Genomic DNA, 23270 nt, shown 5'->3' on the forward strand with positions numbered 1-23270 from the left:
AGGTACCATTTTTTATATTCTTTCAAAAAACCAACCAACAAAACAACAACCAAACCTCACATGTAAATTATATTTTCCAATTTTCTCTAATGTACTTGGGTCAACTACAACTATACAGCCTGGCACATCCACCTCACATACAGTTTGAGGGGCCTGTCCACTCAGATAAAGCCAGATTTTGCCTATACCTAAGAATCAGGATCAGTCAGTGTGAAACAACATTAGGCTTATCTCCTCCTCCTCTTCTTCCTCCTCCTCCTCCTCCTCCTCCTCCTCCTCCTCCCGCTCCTCCCCGCCACCCCCCCCCCGTAGCCCTGGGTGTCCTGGAACTCACTCTGTTGGCCAGGCTGACCTCCAACTCACAGAAATCTGCCTGTCTCCAACTCCTGAGTGCTGGGAATAAAGGCATGTGCCAACACCACCAGGCAACATTGGGTTTTTTTTTTAAATAGAGATACACAGTATAAGATTACTGGGCGCAGTTTGGACAGACAGCATGAGATCGACCGGGTTCCACAGGAGGGAGTTTATTTAGGGCGGGGGGGGGGGGAAAGAGAAGCGGGAAGTATGGCGGGAAGAAGAGAAGAGAAGAAGAGAAAGAGGTCGGGGCAGTCCTGACTATTTGAACGGATGATGACTTAACTTTTTCCCAGGTACAGGTGAAATAGTCAGGTGAATTGTGGGAGTATTATCTGGGTTGCCTCGGCAACAACGCAGAAGTTGCCTGGCACCTGAATGTGACTTCACTGAGTTCAGATTTACACTAACACACAGTTTAGATTTAAGTGTTGGCATCAGCAAGGACCACAAAGATTAGGTCCAAAGTAGATACCCAAAGTGGCTACATTAGGAGCAATGTCCTTAACAGAATGACCAGGTAAACAGAAGCCCAAGTTCAGCATCCCCCAGTTTTCTTCTGGGGTATGGGGCGGGGAGTTCTGTTCACTGAGTAAGAAAATCTTGTAATTTCTTGTAAGAAACTTTAATCCTTCAGGAATCTCCCTTAATCCACCCTTCAAAGGTCAACTAACTTGGCAAGTTCCCAGTAATTTTGAGCAGCCTCTATCTGCTCAAAGACCCCCACCACTTGCTTTTCTGACATTTTCCTACTTCCCCCCAGCTCCCATCCTGAGAGAGAGCCTTGGCAGGTTGATTACCAATATATTTTTGTTTCTATCCATGGAGTGGTCTAGTTCTGTGGTTTCACTGCATTTTCACTTACAACAAACATTCATAAGTGTCGTGGTAGCAACAGAAATGATTCTGTGGCTTTTGGAGTTATATTGTTGGAAAGATTTATTTTACAACCAGTTTGACAAATTAATCCAAGTTTAAAATGGACATAGCAGCAAAATGCTTTGTGAATACATAACTCTAGACCCTTAGATTAGTGCAGCCCTGCCTTCCCCCCTCCTCTCTCAGCTTCTCTCTTCCTCTACTACCCTCTTGACCCCTGTCCCATGCCTAGAATATACTCTATTCTATACTATACCAGTGTGTGGCTGGTCCCTCAGCGGGGGAGAGATGCCTTGGCATGGGCTGGCTGAGACATCCCCTTCCCCCATACCTCACCACACACCCACATCATTGCTGACCACCATCTACCTCGACCACACACTGTCTCCTGTCCACTGCCTGTCAACATTGGAGACCAAGTTCTTCTCTCCCCTCCAGATCATCAGCCTTCATCCCTCTCTCCCAAATGGCAGGGCCCTTTTAAGGTAATTCTTGTGACACCTATAGCTGCTAAACTCAAGGGACTCTCTCATTGGTCCACCTGTCTCATCTCAAGCCTTTCATCTCTCCACCTGAAATCGACTCTTCTTCATACACGTCAGTGCTAACAGGACCATGCTCTGTTAAGCTCCAGAGGATGTTGAGATCACCCCACTTGTCCCCAATCCCAGAAAATGAGACTCCACCCCAGCAGCTGAGCTTGTCCTCACTGGATTAAACATGAGTTTCTCATCCTCCCCCTGCTGCTTGTTTCCACCCAGGGTAGCCCTTACATCTGGGGATTTGAGGTTCAAGAAACCCCCACAGATAACAAACAGTCTTTCCAAACAGGGTCAGGAAACTAACTGTTCCATAGCCAGATGCCAAGAAGCAATCCAAATTGCTATCATCCCTGTATCTGTTATCCCATCTAAATATTATGTTCTCTATACTTGCTTTCTCTTTGACCAGATAAAAGATTATTGCAGAAACTGGCCAGATGATTATGGGGGCTGCCCATACTGGTCTTGTCAGAAACATATGCTAGGATCACAGACCAACCATTTCTTCTACCAACACCAAAAGACACTCTTTTCTAAATACAAGATCCATGGGATTCCAGCTGTGGTGCTTCAGAACCGATGGGGGCTAGATGTCCAGACAGCTAAAGAAGGTGGCCTCTGTTGGTTCCTCCAAGAAGAGTGCTGTTTTTAGGGAACGTGAGACCTCCAGTTCTGAGATTTTTAAAAACTCCATATGGAAGTAGATACTCCCTTTTGTAACACCCTTTCTTGTCATTCTCCTGGTGTTATTATTTCTAATCAAACTATTAATCAGTTCCTGTTACAGGATTACCAGCTGTTGTCTACAGAGGAACCTGTTGCACACATCTATCAAGTGGACCCTTATGGTGAAAACCAACTACAACCCAAAATGGACTATGCTCCTATATAGCAGGAAGTAGTTTAAGAGATGTGGCGCCCTGAATCCAGTTTCACCATGGGCTTCCCCTCCCCTTTTTTCTTCTCTTTATAAGAAAAAGGGCGGTATGTTGATATCAGGCTCCAAACCCAGTGACATCCCATCTACTGCATCCCCACATCATTGCCAAGGCAACTGCCATACATTCCCAGAATCCACTTTGTTACATCCCACCTTTACCTGCAAGAGACCACCCATAAAAATAGGCAGAGCCCCCTGACCTCTCCCTCTTCATCCTATTCTTCTTCCATCTTCTTGTCCCCACCTTTGCTCAATCTCCTGAATAAACCTCACTTGAAACTGTTTGGTCTGGTGTGGCCTGCCTTGAGCTGAGTGTGAACAACAACAATTAGCCCCTAAGCAGGCATTGGAAACACTATCTCCAACAAACATGAAAAAACTGAAAGTAATTGGACAAGGAAATATCTTTTTCAAAAAGGGCAAACTGGGCTAGCAAGCACATCAGGACAAGAAGTTCACTTCATTTTTTTTTCCAACACTGGTGGCTCAAGGCTGCTTTTTCCCTTCATTTGGAGACTGACCACACAGTCATTCCCAGCTGGTAATTTAAAAAAAAAAAACAGTGTAAGTTAAATAAAGGAAAGTGGGGTAGAAGGAGAAGAGAACAGTTGTTCCAGGCTAGAATGTTGGTGAGGGGAGCTTTTGGGTCACACCGTTTTACCAGGTGAGACAGATTAAAGATTTAAATTCCTTTGCATAAAACTTTACAAAGTGAGAAGATTTATGGAATGTTGGCCTTTGGTGGGCTACTAACCTTTGATGTTAGAAAGCATTTCTCACACAGGACGGCTTCGAGCATTACTGGAAACAAACCCAAGACACTTTTCCCAGGATCCATTGCAACTTTACTAGGGTCAGCATACAACTAGTCTCATTTGTCTATCCAGTACCTCTGTGACTGCTGTCACAGAGTCTAACTTACATGTGACTCATCTCACAGATCAATTGTTTATATACCCTGATTGCTAGAATTCTGTCTAAACTCCACCCCCACAGTTACTGCCAGGTATGTCCCACCCCACAGTTATCTGGCAACAGCTAGGTAGGCCTCACCTACTGTAAAGGGGGCTGCTTGCCCCCTCCTCCCTCTCTTGCTCCTTTCTTGCTTTCTTGGTTTCTTGCTTCCTTGCTCTTCCCTCTGCCCCCCCCCCCAATTCCTTTTCTCCCTCTCTCTCCATGTGCTCATGGCTGGCCTCCACCACCACCCCCAGTCTTTCTCTGTCTTTCTCTGCCTCTACTACACTCTTAACTCCCCTGAATAAATGTTTATCTAGTCTATACTATACTTTCATGTGGCTTGTCCCTGGTTGGGAAAGGATGCCTTGGCATGGGCCTGCTAAGACATCCCTTTCCCCCACACCTCACCATACCGACATAGAACATATTCTTCTCTCATTATCTTTTTATAAACACATCACTGATTCCCTGCAATGTAAAATCAACTTCCTCTCTACCTTCCTGTAAAGAGATCTTAAAAAAGAGTCTCTTTTTGTTTTTGTCTCTCAGGCCTGAAGTTCTCCCTTCAGTTTCACTGTGCCCAACAAAGTTAATGAACTTTCATCTAACAAGGATGATACATCTTTGCATGTCTTTCAAACCCATCCATCTCTCTACTATCTAATTTATGTGAGAATAAAATATTTAAGAGGTAAGTCTAGCTGTGTTGCCTCTGGAACACGTTCCCTCCCTTTGCATCTCCACCACAAGGATTTCCTGTCATACCAGGGCTCCTGCCCTTCTCCATTATCAGACATTTTTATTCTCTAGTGCCAATACCTTTGGTGATTCTCCCCAAGGTGTCTTGCCTTTTGGTGAGTCAGGTTTACCAGAGACTTTGCACAATGTCAATAAACCAAAAACCCTAGTGCTAGATCAGGTCTTGTGTTGGCCCAGACCTACTGAATCTTAAAAAGGTAAAAATTCACCTATGCTCAGTACTGTGGATTTGACCACACGTCCCAAAAGGGAACAAGGGAACATGATATTCACAAGGGTATTTTCTACTTCTTCTTCTTCTTCTTCTTCTTCTTCTTCTTCTTCTTCTTCTTCTTCTTCTTCTCCTCCTCCTCCTCCTCTTCCTCCTCCTCCTCCTCCTTTTCTTCTTTTTTCAGACCTACTTCAGTAAACCATCCAATATCACTCACATAAAGATTCTAACTTTAGTTGTTTTACAAATTTAATTTCTTTATCCTGGGCATTATATTAAGCATAAGTAATAAGTTATCCTTGGTAGTGCTGCTTGGCCACAATGTAGTGGCTTATGGCAGTCAACAGCTCCAAATGGTGCCTTTCATTCTAAAATCTTTAGAGATTTAGAAAACTTCATAGTGCCAAGTGAATGGTAAGAAATCTTACCTTTGTCTCTATAACTGTCTCTCTCTGTTGAGGTTTGGTCTTTTGCTATGCATTGTGATGCCAAATATTGGCCTCCAAGGCCTAATTGCTCCAGAGATGAGAATCTGCAAGTACCCAAGTGAGGATAAGTTACTTTGCCACCCAAATTATCCCTGATTGGTGAATAAAGATGCCTATAGCTAACAGCTGGGCAGAAAAGAGATATGTGGTTTTTTTGGGTTCCTGGGCTTGGGGTCTGAGGAGACCATGATAAGGAGGGAAGAGAAGAAGATGGAGAGAGGAGAGACACCGTGGATTAAGTGAGTTATGAATACATGGCCACAAGGGCTGGCCAATTGTAGAAAAAGAACAGTTCAGATGGAACATAGGAAGTAATAATTTGGGGTTATGGATAGGGAATTAGTTTCCAATAGCTTAGAGGGTAGATATCTTCCAGGCTTATTAAGGTTTATTTTAAATATAAAGCTTGTGTATCTTTTATATGGGAGCCGAATGATCAATGGCAGGCTAGAAACCCGGATTTGAGATCAAATAGTTACTATAACACCTCTCTTTCTACCCTGAACCCTACCTTAGTTTCTGTTAATTCATGAAAATCTATTTCATTCAAAGATGAAAACATTCTGTTTTGAGATTGGAACTAGAATTTAAAACTCCTATCTCATTCTCCTGGAGACTGACTTCTGTGCTTTGGTCCCTTCTCTCTAGGCCAAATTCCCAACTACCCCACATTGACTTTCTCTACTCTGCAGCATTCAGCCTAAATGATCAACGTCTGACTGACAACTTCCAACCACTGTGTTTTTCTCTTTGCTTCTAATTCAAAGCCAATCAAATAAGGTCAAATATGAGAGAGCACAGGATCCTCTTAGGCCCAAAGCATATATTGGAAGCAAATCCTCTTGGTGTTCCACAAAGAAGCACCCCTACAGTATACTTATCCTAGCAGTAAAAAAAGAAATGTTCCATATTGGCTAGTTCAAGACTATAGAATCATTAATGAAACCACTCTACAAATAATTCCTGTGGTTATAGTTCCTTTTCTATCTTTTCTTATTTGCCTGCACAAACATCTCATTAAACTATCCCCAAGCTCTCCACCCTCATGTGGTGAGCTCAATCATGTGATACATCCCTATACCAGTGCCCCTTTCCAAACTCAGCCATGCTTCTTCCTCTCCTTGTTTCTCTAAAGCCAGAAAATGCACCTCACAATTTCTTTGAGGTATTGGATTATGTTTTCAACCCATTTCCTATTATTTCTGTCTCTCCCTTGTCAGTCAACTTCCTGTTGGCTTTATAGGTAGGAATTCAACTAAAATGGAGAAAGGTTTCCAAATGGGAGGTACTATATTCACTTTGGACTCAATTCTAGAATCTGGGTCCCTTATTTCTAAAACACCTCACAAACAGCCTGATTTCATTGTGCTATCTATGGAATCAGTAAATATTTCTACTGATTTTAAATATGCTTTCCACAATATTCATTCTCATTCTTCCATTTGGGAGGGTTAGCAGGGTTTCAACTTGTAAGATGTCTCTCAGAATTAATAACACCTAACCCTAAACTCACTACATAGAAGGCAACCCTCCTCCACTGTAGGAGGCAGCAAAAACAAGATCCAATTATTAACATAGGAATCCACAAGCTAATAGAAAAGCTAAATTTTAAGCCTTACACCTTTTCTTTCATATTGAGTCTCCATTTAACCTTAATCCTTATTAACCTGAAGCAAGATAGATTACTAAGAGGGAGTCATCTTATATCAAAGTTGGCTCACAAAGGAAGGGAAATTATTTTATGAAAGGGTGGGAAAGCTTAAAATCCTAGCAATGCTTCATGATCAGCTCTACTCCATCACAATAAAATGAAATCACTCAGTCTTGCCATATATGTTCTCCCTTATCTCAAGAGCCAAGGGAGCTTGGTCTTCAAACATTTATTACCTTCTCTTTGAGTCCATCTGACTCCCTTGAAAATCACTTACTACCCTTCCAAATTGCTTCTGTTTTAACAATCCCCTCTTCTTAACAATGAGAAATTACATGTCTTAATTTCAGTAGGTTATTGGGGGTCCCTGGGATACCCCTCTATACATGAATTCATTTGTGTACACTTTCTCTTGTGAATCTGCCAATTGTTTGGAGCAGAAAAGAAAGACTTATGGGGACATAGGAAGAGAAAGGATTTCTTCCAGAATTTGAGAGAAACAAAAATATTTTCTGTAAAGACTGCTGATATAGAGTTCATGTTCTTCTCATATATAAAACATTTAATGTTAAAGAAGCAATAAAACAGGCTTAACTCCTAAATTAATATGACATTGGGTAGAGTTTCATTCCTTCTTGCAGACATCTTTGAGAATTTCAAAGAAAGTTGGCTTTATTTTTAGGAAAGATATTTTATCTTCTCGAATCCTTGTGAGACAGACTTCATCTTATCAGGTGTCCAGAGAAAAAACACTATGTGATCTCAGAGTTCTTTTGTTTTTAGTTAATTAATTTGTATTGAATTTATTTGCCTCTCTGTCTCTCTCTGTCTCTCTCTCTGTCTCTCTCTCTGTCTCTCTCTGTCTCTGTCTCTCTGTCTCTCTGTCTCTCTGTCTCTCTGTGTGTGTGTGTGTGTGTGTGTGTGTGTGTGTGTGTGTGTGTGTGTCTTTGTGTCTGTGTCTGTATTTATGTACAGCAAGTCCCCTGGAGGTTAAAGCAGAACTTGCCAGAGACAACTCTCTTCCTTCCACCATGTTGTTCCTTGAGATCAAATTCAGGTTGTGTCTCAATTGGCCAAGCTAACACACTGATAATTATGTTGGGCTAGATTTGGTGTGTGTTAAGTCATTGTGGAGTCCTTCTGAGAGCTAGTATCTCTTTTTGCACTTGTCTAAGTGTAACAGATAAGACAGAAAATGCATCTTGTATCTTAAGGGAAAAGCGTCTTCACTTTGTAAGTTTGGTCCCTGTGTCTGTGAGGTTGCTCTTTCAGCCTGGATTGGAAAGATGTTCTGGGTTCTGAAGCACCCTAAGTGTACCTTTTACTATGTTTGGCTTTGGGCTTTGAAATCTAAGTTCAGTTCTGCTATATTCTCATTATCTTATTATATGATCACAGTGAAAATACAACAAAATGTTGTTAAAATATATTAGAAGAGAACTGACTATAAAGACAAATGTGGAGTCCCTAGATAGAAATTATCTGTATCTCTAGGCTTTAGCCAACCTTCTGCAAGGCAGGAGTGTTCAGAAGAGGGGACTGAAAGACCATACACAAATGGATTATGCTTACAAGATGGATGACGTTCCAGTACTGACCTACAACCTCCTCAGCAACTGGCCTCAAACATTCAGGATTTGTTTAATAAATCAAATATTAAACTGACTTTTCTCTTTTTCCTCCCATTTCCAACACATGTTGCACTAAAGAGATAAGGCAGAGTCACCTCCTTTAACAAAACACTGCACTTTCCTCAAAATTCATGCCCTCTCACCCACCTGCAGCTCACTGTAGTCCCTATGACGCATGGTATGGTTCAGCTGTCCTTTGTGATCAGCAAATAATAACTTTCCATTCTTCCTTTCTCAGCCTTCTTCAGATGCTGGCTGGAACCTTTGCCTTTTCTGATTCTTGGGATCCCTGGCTCTTTCTCTAAGCTCCTTCATCACTCTGTAGTTTCTTGTCTGCTGTGTGTCTAATGTCTATGCAGGCTTAAATGACTTAACTTCCTCCCACTTTCTCTTCACATATTCTTCTCTTGGCAGCTACTGAGAGTGATAGCTTTCCTGCCAAACAAAGTGTAGACTCAGATGGAGAGTTGCATTTTAAATGCTAATAAAATTGTCCTTGAGTTTTTATTTGAGTCAATTCTTAATTTTTTTTATTAATAAGACTAAAAAGCCCAAGCAGAGATTTTGTTTCTCTTGTAACAAAAGTTGCTACCTTGATTTTAGTAATTTGTTAATTTTTTGAAAACCTGATCTTTACATGTATTGATTCAGGGAAAATGGGTTCTGAAGGAATGCTTTTGTTGTACTTATCTATAGACACAGGAAAAATAAAACACTGGTAAGGACCATGGATCCTGGCAAAGTCTATACCTAAGACTCATACCAACATACGGTACTGAATCACAGAAAGGGGCTGCTTACAAAGGCAAAAGCCACAGGCTATGTCTTTCCCATCTTCATCCAATCACAGGGACGTAACATACATCCTGACGGATTTGTACTTCTTACTTACGTACTTCCTGCCTATGTACGATCAAGCACACATTTGTAGAGACAATTTTGGAATTTTGGTTTCTTTTAAAAACACAGAAATATTATAAAATATGTTTTATATTTTAATCCCATGTGTGGGAATATGGGACTGCTTTGGGCTGACTGTAGTAGCTGACTATGATTTGTCTCATGCTCTTTCAGAGGCATTGTTTTGCCAACTGCAGATGGTTTCTCCAATTAAATGACATTTGGAATTCTGGGAACTCTTCAGAGGAAATATAAATGCTGGAGCCTGATAGGCAGGGTTGGTGGTTGGTGAATGATTGTTCAGGAACATTGGTTGTTGTTTGTTAGTAATCATGATCAAAAAAGAGACAAAAGGAAAGAAATTAGATTCAGGGATCTATATCTCTTTCTCTCCCATCTGTCCTTCTTTCTCCTATCTACTGATAGAGGATGAAACCAGTGGGAGTAGTGGAGGGATAAAGGATGGGAAAGAGTCCTCAAAGTAGCAAAGACAATCTACACACATTCTTCACAGCTGGGACAACCAAGCTTGTTTGTAGAAGTGAAAATATACAGCTTGTTAATCTTACAAAGCTACAGCCCCCAAATTCTGTGAAGTTATCCTATCCTTGGAAATGTGGGGCTTACAGGTTAGAGCTGTTTTTTTGTTTTGTAGATCTCTTAAGCACAATAGTTTAGACTTAAAACATAATATTAGGCATCACAAAGCCCAGGTCATCAGTGTGTGTATTAACTCTGAAGCCTATAAACAGGAGAAGTAGCTAGATGGGAAAAAGTATATTAGAAAGCAGAATCAGTCAACACAATGGAAAGACTAACTGAAGGGCTGAAGGTAAAATCTGAGCAGGCACCTCCACAGTCTACCTCTCAGGAAGATATGAAGGCAATGCATTCCACACAGGCTCACTACACGATACCTGCATAGATGACCCCAGGGAGACTGGGGAAGTGTTGAGAATGGAGCTATAGACCAGATGGCCATGGAAACCTGACAGTTTGCATCCCAGGGTTACCAAGCAGGAACATTTCGTTCACTTAACTTTCACTATAAGAAAAAAGGACCACATTATATGAATGTTGGTTTTTAAACTTTTGAAAACACACTAGCCTCTTCTTTCCAACAGAAATCCCAATGATCTTATGTTTAAAGGTGGCTTATAAAACTATGAAAATCTTCCGAGTTCCAAGAATGCTACTGAGAAGAATGAAATTAATTTACTACTGAAGGCACAGGCATTTTATCTTTATTCACTGGCAAATAACCAAGAACTAATCAAGCAAAATAGTGTTTTGATGTCAGAAAATAGCGTCTGCTTAGATAAAATAATCCCAGGGCTTTCATTTCAGTCAAGTGTAATCCATGAAATAATTACAGCTGTTTGAACTAGACAGGCTTGGAGACGAGTGAATTTCCACATCTGTTTCAAGGAACTTTATAGAAAAATTAAAAGCCTTTCAAGTGTAAGTCTCTTCACAGTGATTCATAGATGAGTTGAAGAATTATATGGTGGTTTTCCCTGCATTAGAATTGGTTTGTAGATTTATATCAATAAAACTGATTCGTTCAAATGTTTTGAACAGATGTTATATATTCAGAGTGAATTATTAAAATTAAAGCAAATGTTAAGAAAACATCAGAGATTAGACAAGATCAAATATAAAATATTTCTGTTATGTGAGCCAGTTATATTTCCAAAAAAGGAAGAGGAGGATCATTCATAACTCAATTCGCTGGCACAAACCATGACAGAGACAAGGGAAGTGGTTGGGGAGACAAAGAGGAGCTGTGAGCAACTGAGGCATCTCCATTCTCATAGGCATACTTTAAATAGGACTTCACATTTGTCTTGTGCATCAGAATAGTATGACTTTAATTTCGCAAAAAGAAAAGAAGTTTATAAAAACAATAAAACCCATATACCATTAGAACAAATTGGTAGTGAACAGAAATCACAGGTTTCAAGTTTTAGACTAATAGTAGGCTAATGAATGTAAAATAGATTTTATTTGAGAAATAAATTTTGTGGAATTTTAAGGATGTATTGAGCCTTTCCATTTTAACACTATAGAAGGAAACAGATTTCAAAATATTTAATTTCCTTGGTTCTATGAATCAATAAGCAAAAGAAAAAGATTTAGCTGATAAGATAAAGGAAATATTTATATCGATTTAATTTATACATATTCTGTCTATGTTAACTGGAAAAGTGCTAGAAATATACTAGCACTTTTAGCTACCAATCCTTGTATGATTGCTAGAAATGGAAATGTCTATAGGACAACCTAATTTTTATAAGGCTGTATAGGCTGGAATTTGTTTGTTTAGAAGGCTGGAATTTGTTTGTTTAGATTGCAAGTGAATCACAATCGTTGGTTTAATTGACCTGATCATTAGATAAATTGTGAGGTTCTTCATTTAGTTCAAAAAAAGAGTAAGACATCTGGGAATAATTTTCTTCTTTCAATCAGGAAGAAAATGCTAGTTCTTCAAATAAACTCAAACCTAAACACTATTTAAAGCTGGGTTTCTGCATTAGAAAAAAAAAAACATCATTTCCCTTAACTTTCAACAACCACAAGTTCAAGAGATTATGTTGTATACACTCAAAGTTTTGCTGGTGTCTCCTGAAATATTGATTACTTTCTGAAAGTCTGACAAATGATTTTGCAAACTCTATAAACTTCTCTACAGTAAGAGTACTGGCATGTGGATTTAGCTCAGCACAGAAAACATGAGCAAGCTGTCCTTTTATAATGGAAAACGCAGTTATTGCCCTCATTCAAGTCATGATATGTTATAACCAAAACAAAAACTTAAAGACAAGTGCAGCTAAGAGGTATCAGAGATCTTAACGATGGATCATGGAGGGGAAACTACAGGTAAAGGACTTAGGAGGAAGAAATGGAGAGTGAGGAACATTAGGCAAAATGCAAGTAAGGCAAAGATGATAGACAGCCATGAGGATTCATCTGTTAATCAAAATTAAATGAATTATGTACATTACCAAATCTTTATAAGACAGCAGGTAAAATGTTTCCAATTTATTTACTTTTCTATTGATGTGATAAGACATCATGATCAAGGTAACTTAAAGAACTCAGCATTTGACTAGGTTTGCAGTTTCAGAAAGTGAGTTCATGACCAACACGATAAGGAGTATGGCAGCAGGTAGGCAGGCATGGTGTTGAGAAGAAGCTGCAAACTTACAGCTTGAGACTTAACAACAATGAGGCAGAGATGGCTAACTCGAAAATGACTTAGATGGAAACCACAAGGCCAGACCCCAGTGACGCACCTCCTCTAAAAATGGTACCCTTCGCGAGTCTGCCCAAACAGCTTCTAACTGGGGAGCAAGTAAGCATTCAAATATATGAGCCTATGAGGGCCATTTTTCAATCAAATCACGTAATTGAAAAGTAAGTATTATGTTAATTATCAAAACTTCATAAAAACAGTGGTAAAATGTATTATAATTAAAAATGAATTTCTTATGAAAATGTTACAAGTTATTTTAAATAAATATTATTTTAGTTAAATTGTGTTTGTCCAGTTTCAGTTTTCTTAGGATTTTTTCCTCTGGCTAAATGGTTCATATAATGAATATCTCTCAATAATCTCTGTTTTGAGAAAGTATGTTTCATTTCTACTAGGGGAAATAATCACTGGTACTATTAAAAAGCATTATTTTGTTCAAAACATCAATTATGCCACTACAGACACCAGGTACAATTAACTGAATTTATATTCAACTAAGAAACCCTAGAGAAATATCTGTGAGAGTATGTGCTAAGGGGATTAGTGAACTGGACGACGACCTATTCTAAAGGGGAGGGGTAATATCTCACTCTCTGTTGACCTGAGGAAAGATACAACGTGAAGAGCATGTCGACACTCCCCTCTTCTATATTTCCTAGGGTCAGTTGCAGCCATAGCTTCTCTTTCCTGGCACACCATGACCTGAACAGAATCATTTTGCTGCAATCCTTTGCTCCATCCTATGTGCTGTGTCCTCTAAAACCAGTAGTCACTATAAATCTTTATTTCTGTAAGCTTCTTCTCCCCTTTCAAGCATTTTTATCATAGCGATGCAAAAATAACTATTACTGAAAATTGATATCAGAGAAGTGGTGTCATTGCTGTGACTAAACTTGAGTATGTGGTACTCAAGCCTTTGAAAATAGCTTGGAAGAGGTGTTAGAAAAGATTCAAAATTTGGATAGACAAAGCTCAAAATGCTGTATGAATAGCTTAGAAGAAAGTTCTGGAAGAAACTTAAAAACCTAGGATGGCAACGTGAATGGGCAGTAAAGACTATCCCCATGGAGTTTCAAAGGAGAAAGGGCTAGCTCTGAACTGGACTTGAAGCTATTCGTGCTAAATTCTATTAAAAAAAAATCTCTACATTTTGTTAATATCTTGAAAAGTTGTATGAGGCTTAGCCTAAAGTCAATAGGCTAATTAACTGGACAAAGAAAATTTCAAGACAGTGTTATATTAAGACTGTAGTATGGTTATTATTTGTAACTTTATGTTTATAGTGAGAAATGAAAATGAAAAAGAGAGAATAAAGATTTCTGAAGTATACTATCTCTGCAGAAAATGAGCTACTTGAAAGTTGTACACAAGGAGAGTATAGTTATTAAAGAGACTAACACCATTAAAGTGAATATAAATACTTTTCACTAAGAAAATAAAAATTGGATAGACCCTATCAATCACAAGCTTTGGGACATAAAACAAAATAGTCATTTGTAATATTTTCTGTTGATATATTAAAATAAGGATGTTACAAGATTCTTGATTATACTGTGAACCTTGAGATTGTGTTATTTACTAGGAAAACCTATTTTTAGTTGTGGTATGTCTCAGGCTTAGCATATCTTTCATCCAAGAGCTTTCTGCTTGAATATTATAAACAGGATTAAATAAAGTCAACCATAGGTCAAGAGACAGAACAAGCAACTAGTTGGCAGGAAGCGACTGTAGTATATTAAGAAAAATTATAGTGAAGAAGAGTATAGAGAATGGCTAGAGAGATCCACAGGAAGTAGAAGGGAGGGACCTTTTTTGGAGAAGGTGTGAGAGAGGGGCATTCCTTCTGAGATGCTGGCTAAGGTGGAAGGTCATTGGGGTACTTTCTCTGCCTCTCTGAGCTAACAGGCTTTCACCCCAGCACCCAAGTCTTCACTGGTAAAATCAAATGATTGAGATCTTGTTAAAAAATAACAACAGGACACTGCTTACATATGCTTGGAGAAATGTTTTCCAATGTGATCTGATAGGTGCTCAATGCTCAAACTTGTAGCAACCTGGCGCGATTCATGTGGCACTGGTTTTGGAGGCATCAGAGTACAAGGATCATGAAGTCTTCTACACAACTTTTAAGGATGGGTTGGCAAGACAAACCATCTTGTGTAATATAATGGAAATCAGGTACAGCATGATGAAGCTGTAAAGGTAAAGTCTAAGCCATAATGGAAATTTATGGACGTTGGAGACAATAAGAATTTGGAATGTTTTCCAAGAAAAGCTATATCCAATAGAAACTCATAATGCCTGCATACATCAAGGTAGTAGGGGCAGGACTTCCCAATCTCATTGGAGTACACTTCAAATCATGTGGTCCCGATATCCTATATGTAACTATAATACATAATATTTGCCTGTACTATTTTTGCTTTGCTTTGGTCTGATTACTTCTATGCTCATATTCATCCTATTTATATTGGGAATTGATATCATCATGTGAGCTGGAGTCTCAGAAAGGATAGAAGAAGAAAGTGTATATCTTGCTTTTGATATTAGTACGTGTGCACGTACCGGGATGAGGGTGGTTGCAGAATCTCACGGCTAATAGCTTATCTTGAGTCTCAAGGGCTCAAGAGGACTCTTGAAGACAGACTGAATGCTTTTCGCATTAGGACACAGAGTTGAGAGGTTAACGATACCAGAGGTAGAAGTTATAATCTATAGTGAAGTGTTTGGTGTCACATTGACAGGGGTGGATTGTTGAAGGTAGTCTGCATTGTCAAAGTAACTGGAGTTTAGAATCCCCAGGAAATGGTAAGCTATATCTGCGTGTTTGGGGGATATTTCTAGAAATTACTGACAGACAGGGAAAAAACTGTCATAAATATGAACACTATCATCATGTGAGCTGGAGTCTCAGAAAGGATAAAAGAAGAAAAGAAACAAAGCAAGTAGAGTCTTGCCTCACTCCATTTGTCTGCTTTCCAGCTTGCTGTGGCACAGACTGTTCCCTCTCTGGTAAGATGAGCTGAGTTCTCTGACACTGTGAGCTAATATAAATCTGTCCTCATTAATTTGGTTCTGTCAAGTGTTTTCTTACAGGGACATGAAATTAACCAATGTATTTCCTAAGTTGAAATTTTCTGAGTGTGTTCTATTGATATGTTGGTTGCAGATGAACATGGACTATAATCTTAATCATTTTGCCTTGTACTATATTTAATTATATTTTATCATTACTACAGATATCAATCTAGCTTATTTTAACAAATATTTTTGCATGCGGTTATGTGATATGTTACCTCCTAGTTATTGCTTTGAGAAGAGTATGATATATTCATACCCATCACTTCAGTCCACAACATAGCAGAGAGGTTTTGTTTGAATGCTCTAAGATTACCTGTGATTGCACTGACTCTGTCTGAAGTAGAAAGACTTCAAATGCAAACACAAACCTACTAGTGGGTATTCAGTTAGGATTTAATGTTACTGTGTTTTTTTTCATTAAATTAAACTGTACTGAGACTTAAATGGGTGACATTAGTATCCACTTGGTTGAATCTCTCTTTTCTTGCATTCAGTCCTTACATTTTCTTAAGCTCTAGCTTTTGCCATTATTCTACCTTCAATCCACCGTTGAAGGTGTGTGCTTCCTTTGCTTTAACTGCCTTCCCACCTAGTTTCTTCTCCATCCTCCCTCTATTTCAGCTTCATGTGTTTTTTTTTTAAAAAAAACATGACTTCTTTATGAATGCTTTAAGCCAATATTTGAAGAAACTATATCAGATTTTGTTGTTGTTGTTGTTGTTGTTACTGTTCTTAGGATTTTCAGCCCTTCAGGGAATACTATTAGTAAAACAAAAATTAATTGCATGTCCATAGAAAATGAGGGAAAATTTTATTATGTGAGTCATACTTTGGAGGATTTAAATCCAATGTGGTTAATCTAAAAATAATGCTAAATGTCATAGCTATCTCTTCTCTTCATACTCCTTTTCCTTTTCGCATATATTGAATCTTTTAAAACAATAAAAAAGAGTCAAATTTAGAGGAAAATATAAAAGATCCTAAAATTGCTGTTGATGTGTTTTGTCTGTAGTGACTCTCTCACGCTTCCTGATGGTGTGCACAGGTGAAAAGCAGTTCATGGCATACCTTTCCAAACATGGAGAAGCAAGCCCATGCCGCCCACTGCTGCCACCACGTCTGACACATTGCAAATCCATTTTGCATTTTGCTTTTCTCAGAATCCATGTGCTGATCTCATTTCTTACACTTCAAGTCACAGAACACTGTCACCCAAAGTGAAATCTCACAAAATTATTTCCAATTCTGTTCCACTTTCTTGAATAGCTGCCTCCATAGTACCGGATCTTAGTAAGATGTGATGAGGCCTGGTGTTACCTGCAATATCATTTCACTTCCGGCAGTCAATATAGTCTCCATTGGTTTCTTTAGTTTTTGAGATTATAATGTAACTACAGCATTCCCCTTTCCATTCCCTTCCTCCTTCCATGCTCTTCTTGATCTCTTTTAAATTCATGACCTTGTAAATCATTCATTGTTGTTACAACCATTCAGTGTATCTATGTGTATGTATATTTATATCTCTTCTCAAATATAACCTGATTAATCTGATAATGTAGCAAGATACTTTTTTAGTTTAGTAAAATAAGTATTTTGTCATAAAAAGAATAAAATTATAAAGTATATAAATGCCAATTGATTGTATAGCATATTGTCTCTATAAACTAGCCATGCCCCTTCTTCGTCAACTGAAGAGGTTTGCTTTGTGAAGTCTGTACTTTCTCCGCTCCTACCCTGGGACATCCTCTCCCCACATATTCTGCAATATGCTTTCTCCATTCATTCAATCTTTTTGTCCAGTCACTGCCTTTTAATAGGGATGTTTGAGTATTCTAAGACAGAATCTCCTATATTTCTATCTTTATCTCTGTAACATTCATTATCTTCTAGAATCATGTTATACAATCACTGCTCATTGCTTGCACTGTTCACTAATCAAATTACAGCAAGTGTCTCACAGTGACTACAGTGTTTTTATTTTCTAGAACTGTCCTCAGATTATAAATGCTTGCTGGTTATATATCAACTGCACAAAAAGTCTAATCATCTAAACACCATGATTTGCAGGCCACAGTTACCTTCACTTTATAGATGATATATTTTATAGGTAAAGTCCCTTAGAAAGTCTGTTGGGCTTCCCAATTCAAGAGTTAACTGGAGAATAAGAACGGAAATGATTTGTCTAGCCTGCAGCTAAGTGTCAGATTTGTATGGATGTAAGTTCAAGAAGGTTTTCTTGAATCTGTGTTGTATAAACTATTATATTGCTAAACTCCTATATTTAGTAAATGTGTATTTAGTTAACTTCATTCGTTAGATAACATTCTTCAAAATAACAATCATAAAGTAAAAGTATCTCAGTTGTTGAATGTCTATTATGTTTTAAGCAAGTAGTGAAATAGCCAGCTAGGAACTCAGACCCAGATGCTAGGAGCCAAATCCAGGAAATTACTCCCTGTTCTGGAAAACCTAGTCACTTAAAGCACAAGGTTAAGAAATGACGTTCACTGTCTGAGACCCCGGGAAGCAAGTTGCAATAGTAGGATGGTCTTAGGCAATGAGGATATGATAGTGGGATAGCCTTAAGCAATGATCCTTGCCTAAACTTACCATTTTGCTATGTCTTTATAATCTGCTGCCTTTAATTAAAATTTGAGAGCTTGATCAAAACCTTGTCTTGCTTTCCTTCTTTGTGTCTCTTGTCCCTTCATTCTTCCCCCCTGCCCCATCCACATTTGAATTTCCTACAGGCTGGGGCACCCAGAGTCCAAGGAGTTTTGAGATACTGACCTTTACCAACAATGTGATATTGGGGCCAGTCTCTGTCTTGCTTGCCTGGCTTGACACTCAGGTTATAGTTATGTGAAACATAGGACTTCACCAGACTATCCAAAAATGTGGAACAGAATTGGAAATGGTTTTGTGAGATTTCATTTTGGGTGACAGTGTTCCATGACTTGAAGTATAAGAGATGAGAACAGCACATGGATTCTGAGAAAAGCAAAATGCAAAATGGATTTGCAATGTGTCAGACACAGTGGCAGCAACAGAGGCATGGGCATGCTTCTCTATACCCAGATTCTCCACCCATAAAAGACATGAGGTTGTTTTAATCTGCTGAGTACATAGTAATTTGTCATACAATCATCACTGACAAAGGCAATATTAATTTTGTTTTCTCAAACTTACTAAGATTAAAATTCTTAGTGACACCTTAAAGAATTATTTGCCACTGAATAGCTTAAGTTGACAATCATTTGAGAAATATCAATAAATATAAAAATGAAATAATTAAAATTCCAGACTATAATATTTTCAGACATTGGCTATTCAAGGTATACATTCCATTATTTACCTTTTTTTTCAAAATGTCAAGGAAAAATTTACAGTAAAGATGAGTTGAGTCTAGGAATGTGCCTCAATGGGAGAATTCCATCCCATCATTGTGAAATAAAACAATTAAAAGAGGAATAGTTATCAAAATTTAACGTTTGGCTAACTTTGTAATATACCCATTAGTCCATTGGAGATTTAATAGAGAATATACATTTTTCAGTTGATTTAACAAACATCTTCGAGTGCTGACTTTCCCTTTTCTTTGTATTACAGTCTTGATTACATCTATGGTTTCCTATGTGCTGTGTCTTAAATTCTAACCACAATTCTTAAGAACGTTTGGTAAGGAAAATATGACTTACTTTATGAGTTTCAAATTCAATAATGTGGTTTTCACAAACACATTCTAACAAAAAGTGGAGTTATCCTTTAGCAGCTTTTCAAGGAACACACATACACACATACACACACATGAGAGAGAGAGAGAGAGAGAGAGAGAGAGAGAGAGACAGAGATAGATCACCATCTCCTGATGGACTCCAAACCTATCTTACATAAAGTCACATGAGATAGAGCAGTGAGCACATATCTAGCATCATTTTGAGAGCTGCTTTAGGGAGTCTTTGAAATTATTAGCTGCTCTTTTTCATATAAAGCATTTGATAGCATTTCCAGACATAATATCAATTCATTAGTGTTACTCACACCCAGAAACAAATGTTAATGAATTTTGAAATTTATGGAACACTATTTCCTAATATGAGTTCCTTGTTAGAAGGCAAGATTTATCCAGTCTCCAAAATAATTGTGGTGTGTCCCAAAACTAAATAAAACTAGGAAGGGCAAGCAATGTAATATCCTCCATCACTTGGCCTCTGTTCTAAAACTCTTTACCACTGAACAAGAGGAAAACACTAAATGAATAATGGTGATGAGCCTCTAAAGTTCCTATAAATGGGTGTTTTGTTCCCTGGCTTAAACTGTTTATTTTATCAAGCTTAGCCTCTTCTTTGACAGACACCAGTGAGGATACCATTCTTCCAAATTTTGTTGTCTCCCCCTTACTTCTGAAGGTGGCATCAGGACTGCATGTCCTTAAGAAGAGCCAGCAGAGAGTCAGACTCTGCAGGCTGAGACTGTCTTTTGAACTCCTCACTATCTGCTAGAGAAAAGCTTTCCCCAGAGCAGAGAATGGGCATAGCTTGCTCTCACCACGGCTAAGAGCTTTCTGATCCTTCTTATCATGGATTCAAACTCACAGTTTTTTCTCCAACTCTCAACAACCACCTCTGGCCTCAGGCCCAGGCTGGGACAACTTATTCTGTCGTGGCTCATTTTCCCCCTCATTACAATGGGCCCAATACTCTGAGTTCCTTTTGATATTGTGTGCTCCTCACAAGGTATATAGTAGCTGTTGGGCCACTTCTATGTCACATGGGAGCTTGGAAGGCTTGGAGGAACTCAGCGAGTCACCCAACTGATCACCACATCCATTCTAATCTTCTGGTTTCTATGAGTATAGGGTGGAAATTCATAACTGAATGATCTCTGTTTTATAACAGTCAAAAATGAGGCATTACTGGTTATTTATTTACTTCCCTCATTTGTTTGTGAGCATGTACAAGGGTGCCATTATTTTCTTGTGGAGGTCAGAAGACACACTGTAGTAATTATTTGTCTCCTTCACTATAAGGATCTTAGGAATCAAATTCAAGTCATAAACTTAACAGTAAGCACTTTTGTCCCTTGAGCCATTGCTCCAGATGTCAAGCCAGCTTTTAAGAAAAGATTTTGTCATCTTCTTATTGCCTCTAATCTATCTGGACATCTATTAGGATGTCTACCCTGAGGTATAACCAACAACAATTGTTTCTGACTCAATTTTATTTCTCAATCTCTCTTGCCACTGTTGTCAACTGGACATTTTCTTTAAAACTGTGTTTCACTCTGACTGTGGTATGTGATTAATCCTTGGAGGAGTTTCTCCTTCCAAGACTCAATGCTCAGCTTCTGGAATTTAGAAAGTCTTTAACGGTCTCCACAGGTCTTGCTGTAAGATGGTTGTATTTTTCTCTTTACAGAAGTTATCCAAGGAGCACGAGGATGGTGAGTGTATACTCTTTCTCATTCAAGCAATGTCTATTTCAAGATGTGAGACCATCATTGTGGTTAGACACAGCATGAAAGGAAAACAAAATTAAAAGATCATTATTGTGGATTGATTCTAAAATGTTCCCCAGGGGTTCATATGCTTGGACATTTGGATCCTGTTTTGAAGGTTGCAGAACCTTTAGAAAAACAGATTATTTCTATAGGAATTACCGGAGACTACTCTGGAGTTTTGACAGCAAGATCATACTTTCTGTTTACTTTCTCTGCTTCCTGATTACCAGTACAATGTGACCAGGAATTTTATTTTTCTGTACCTATATCTGTTCTGCAGTGATGGGCCATACCCTCTCAAACTTAAAGCTTAAATAAACCCTTCCTTGCTTGAATTTCTTCTTGTTAGGTATTAGGTCATGGCATCAAGAAAATAATCAATATGATAATTTTCATTACAAACACATTGGTCTGGTAGAAAATATTCTTCATATCTTGATGATGAACTTGTTCTGAAACTCTTTGCTTTCTAGAGCTTTCATGTTCTTCTTAAGTTGTCTGACACCTACAAAGCCCTCTTATAATCACTCCTCTAACAAACATCCCATATTTCCTTTCTCGTGTATCTGCTATCTGAGAAACCTAAAAAGTAACTAAATTATGTATTATGAATTCATATAAAAATTTGGTTGAGAATTATTTTTGTTAACTAAAACAATCTGTGCTGCATATCTATGAAAGGCTAAATCGCTGTGCTCACTGTAAGCATTAGGCTTCCATGCATGATACACCTCTTGAAGTCTGCGTCCACACCTTTCCTTTAAGTGAACATGAGAGCAGACTGTATCGATAGGCTCATCCTTTCAGCCTTAACACATCTTCTTTGTAAGAATCTTGGAAATGGCAGAGATTCTTTTCCTGTTGTATGCTTTGTAGAGATCAATTCTTTTTCTCTATTGGTTCGACTTCTCAGCTTTGTGCTAGATGATCTAATCACCTCCCCTATCTTCCAGGAAAGCATTGGTTGGACCCAAACTGTTGTTATCCAGCATTCTTTTTCCTTGAGACCTACAGGCCTTTAAAGCTGAAAGAATATCAAGAGCACAAAAAGAACTCATCCCCTTTCCCTGGAAGAGCCATCCAGACTACCAAGAGTTCGTTATCCACTTTTATACCAACAATTAACTTTTCCATCTAGTCAAAACTCAATGGCACCATTACCATAACACTTCTCAGTACAGACATTGAGTTCTCATGTGTCAAACCTAAAATGACTACTTGCTCTCTTTACTAGTCTGACACCATAGACAAGTTTACTATTTAAATTAAAACCTGTTTTTTTCCATTGTAGCTTTGCCAACTCTTCCTTTAATGGCCTTTGTTTTATGGATCTTAAAGTTTGTAGCATAGTTAGTCTACTATTCTCTATTCTATCTTTGAAGTTTACTTCATTCCTGTACATGATACTGCTAGCAGCTCCGAGGTATGCAGTCAGGCTCAGTAAACTTAGCCCACTAAAGTCTTTAGAAACTTGAACTTATAACATAAAACAATTGCGACTTTTATGTTACCTTCAGATCTCTCCTTTAGCACTTCCAATCATATCAAATTGGCCAATGTATTTCTCAACTATTTGTCATGCACATTTCTTTCACTCCTTACTTATTGTTGATGCTGAAGCACTCACCTTGGAAATGCTTGTAAATTCACCTTGGAAACGTTCATCTATTGGAAATAACAAAAAGCCTTCATTTCTCGTTTTTCTGCTGTCACTTCTGATTTACTTTTGGCTCCATGTATCTATCTGTACATCACATTGTGCTATACTCAAACCTTCTGGCTTGCAGAGCTCCTTTGATTTTCTGTTTCTTTCCAGTCTGACGATCACTAGATGACTACTTCCAGTTTTCACTTACATACTGTAATTCTTAGCCCTACATTTTTTATCATATTTTTCTCTCAGTATTAGAACCCTCACTGCATCCATCATCACCCTCATCTTTGAGGGAGAAAAAAGTTGCCACCATAAGTTTAGACTCTGCACCTCCTCCTTTGTGCACACGGCGCTGTGCCACAGTCTCCTTGACATGCCCACTAAAATCCTGTCTTCACCATGTGCCATTACAGTTTTTGCTTAATAGATCTCTTTCTCCTACAATGCATAAAATGTGTTGGCTGT

General features: G+C 38.4%; 1 protein-coding gene across 3 annotated transcripts in view; it reads right to left on the reverse strand.

Annotated features, from left to right (window-relative positions):
• CUNH8orf34 (chromosome unknown C8orf34 homolog) overlaps positions 1-23270 on the reverse strand; it is a 394342-nt gene that overhangs the window by 145468 nt on the left and 225604 nt on the right. The window lies entirely within an intron of this gene.

The sequence above is a fragment of the Grammomys surdaster genome, unplaced genomic scaffold, assembly GCF_004785775.1.
Source record: "Grammomys surdaster isolate TR1022 unplaced genomic scaffold, NIH_TR_1.0 64, whole genome shotgun sequence".
Taxonomy (NCBI): domain Eukaryota; kingdom Metazoa; phylum Chordata; class Mammalia; order Rodentia; family Muridae; genus Grammomys; species Grammomys surdaster.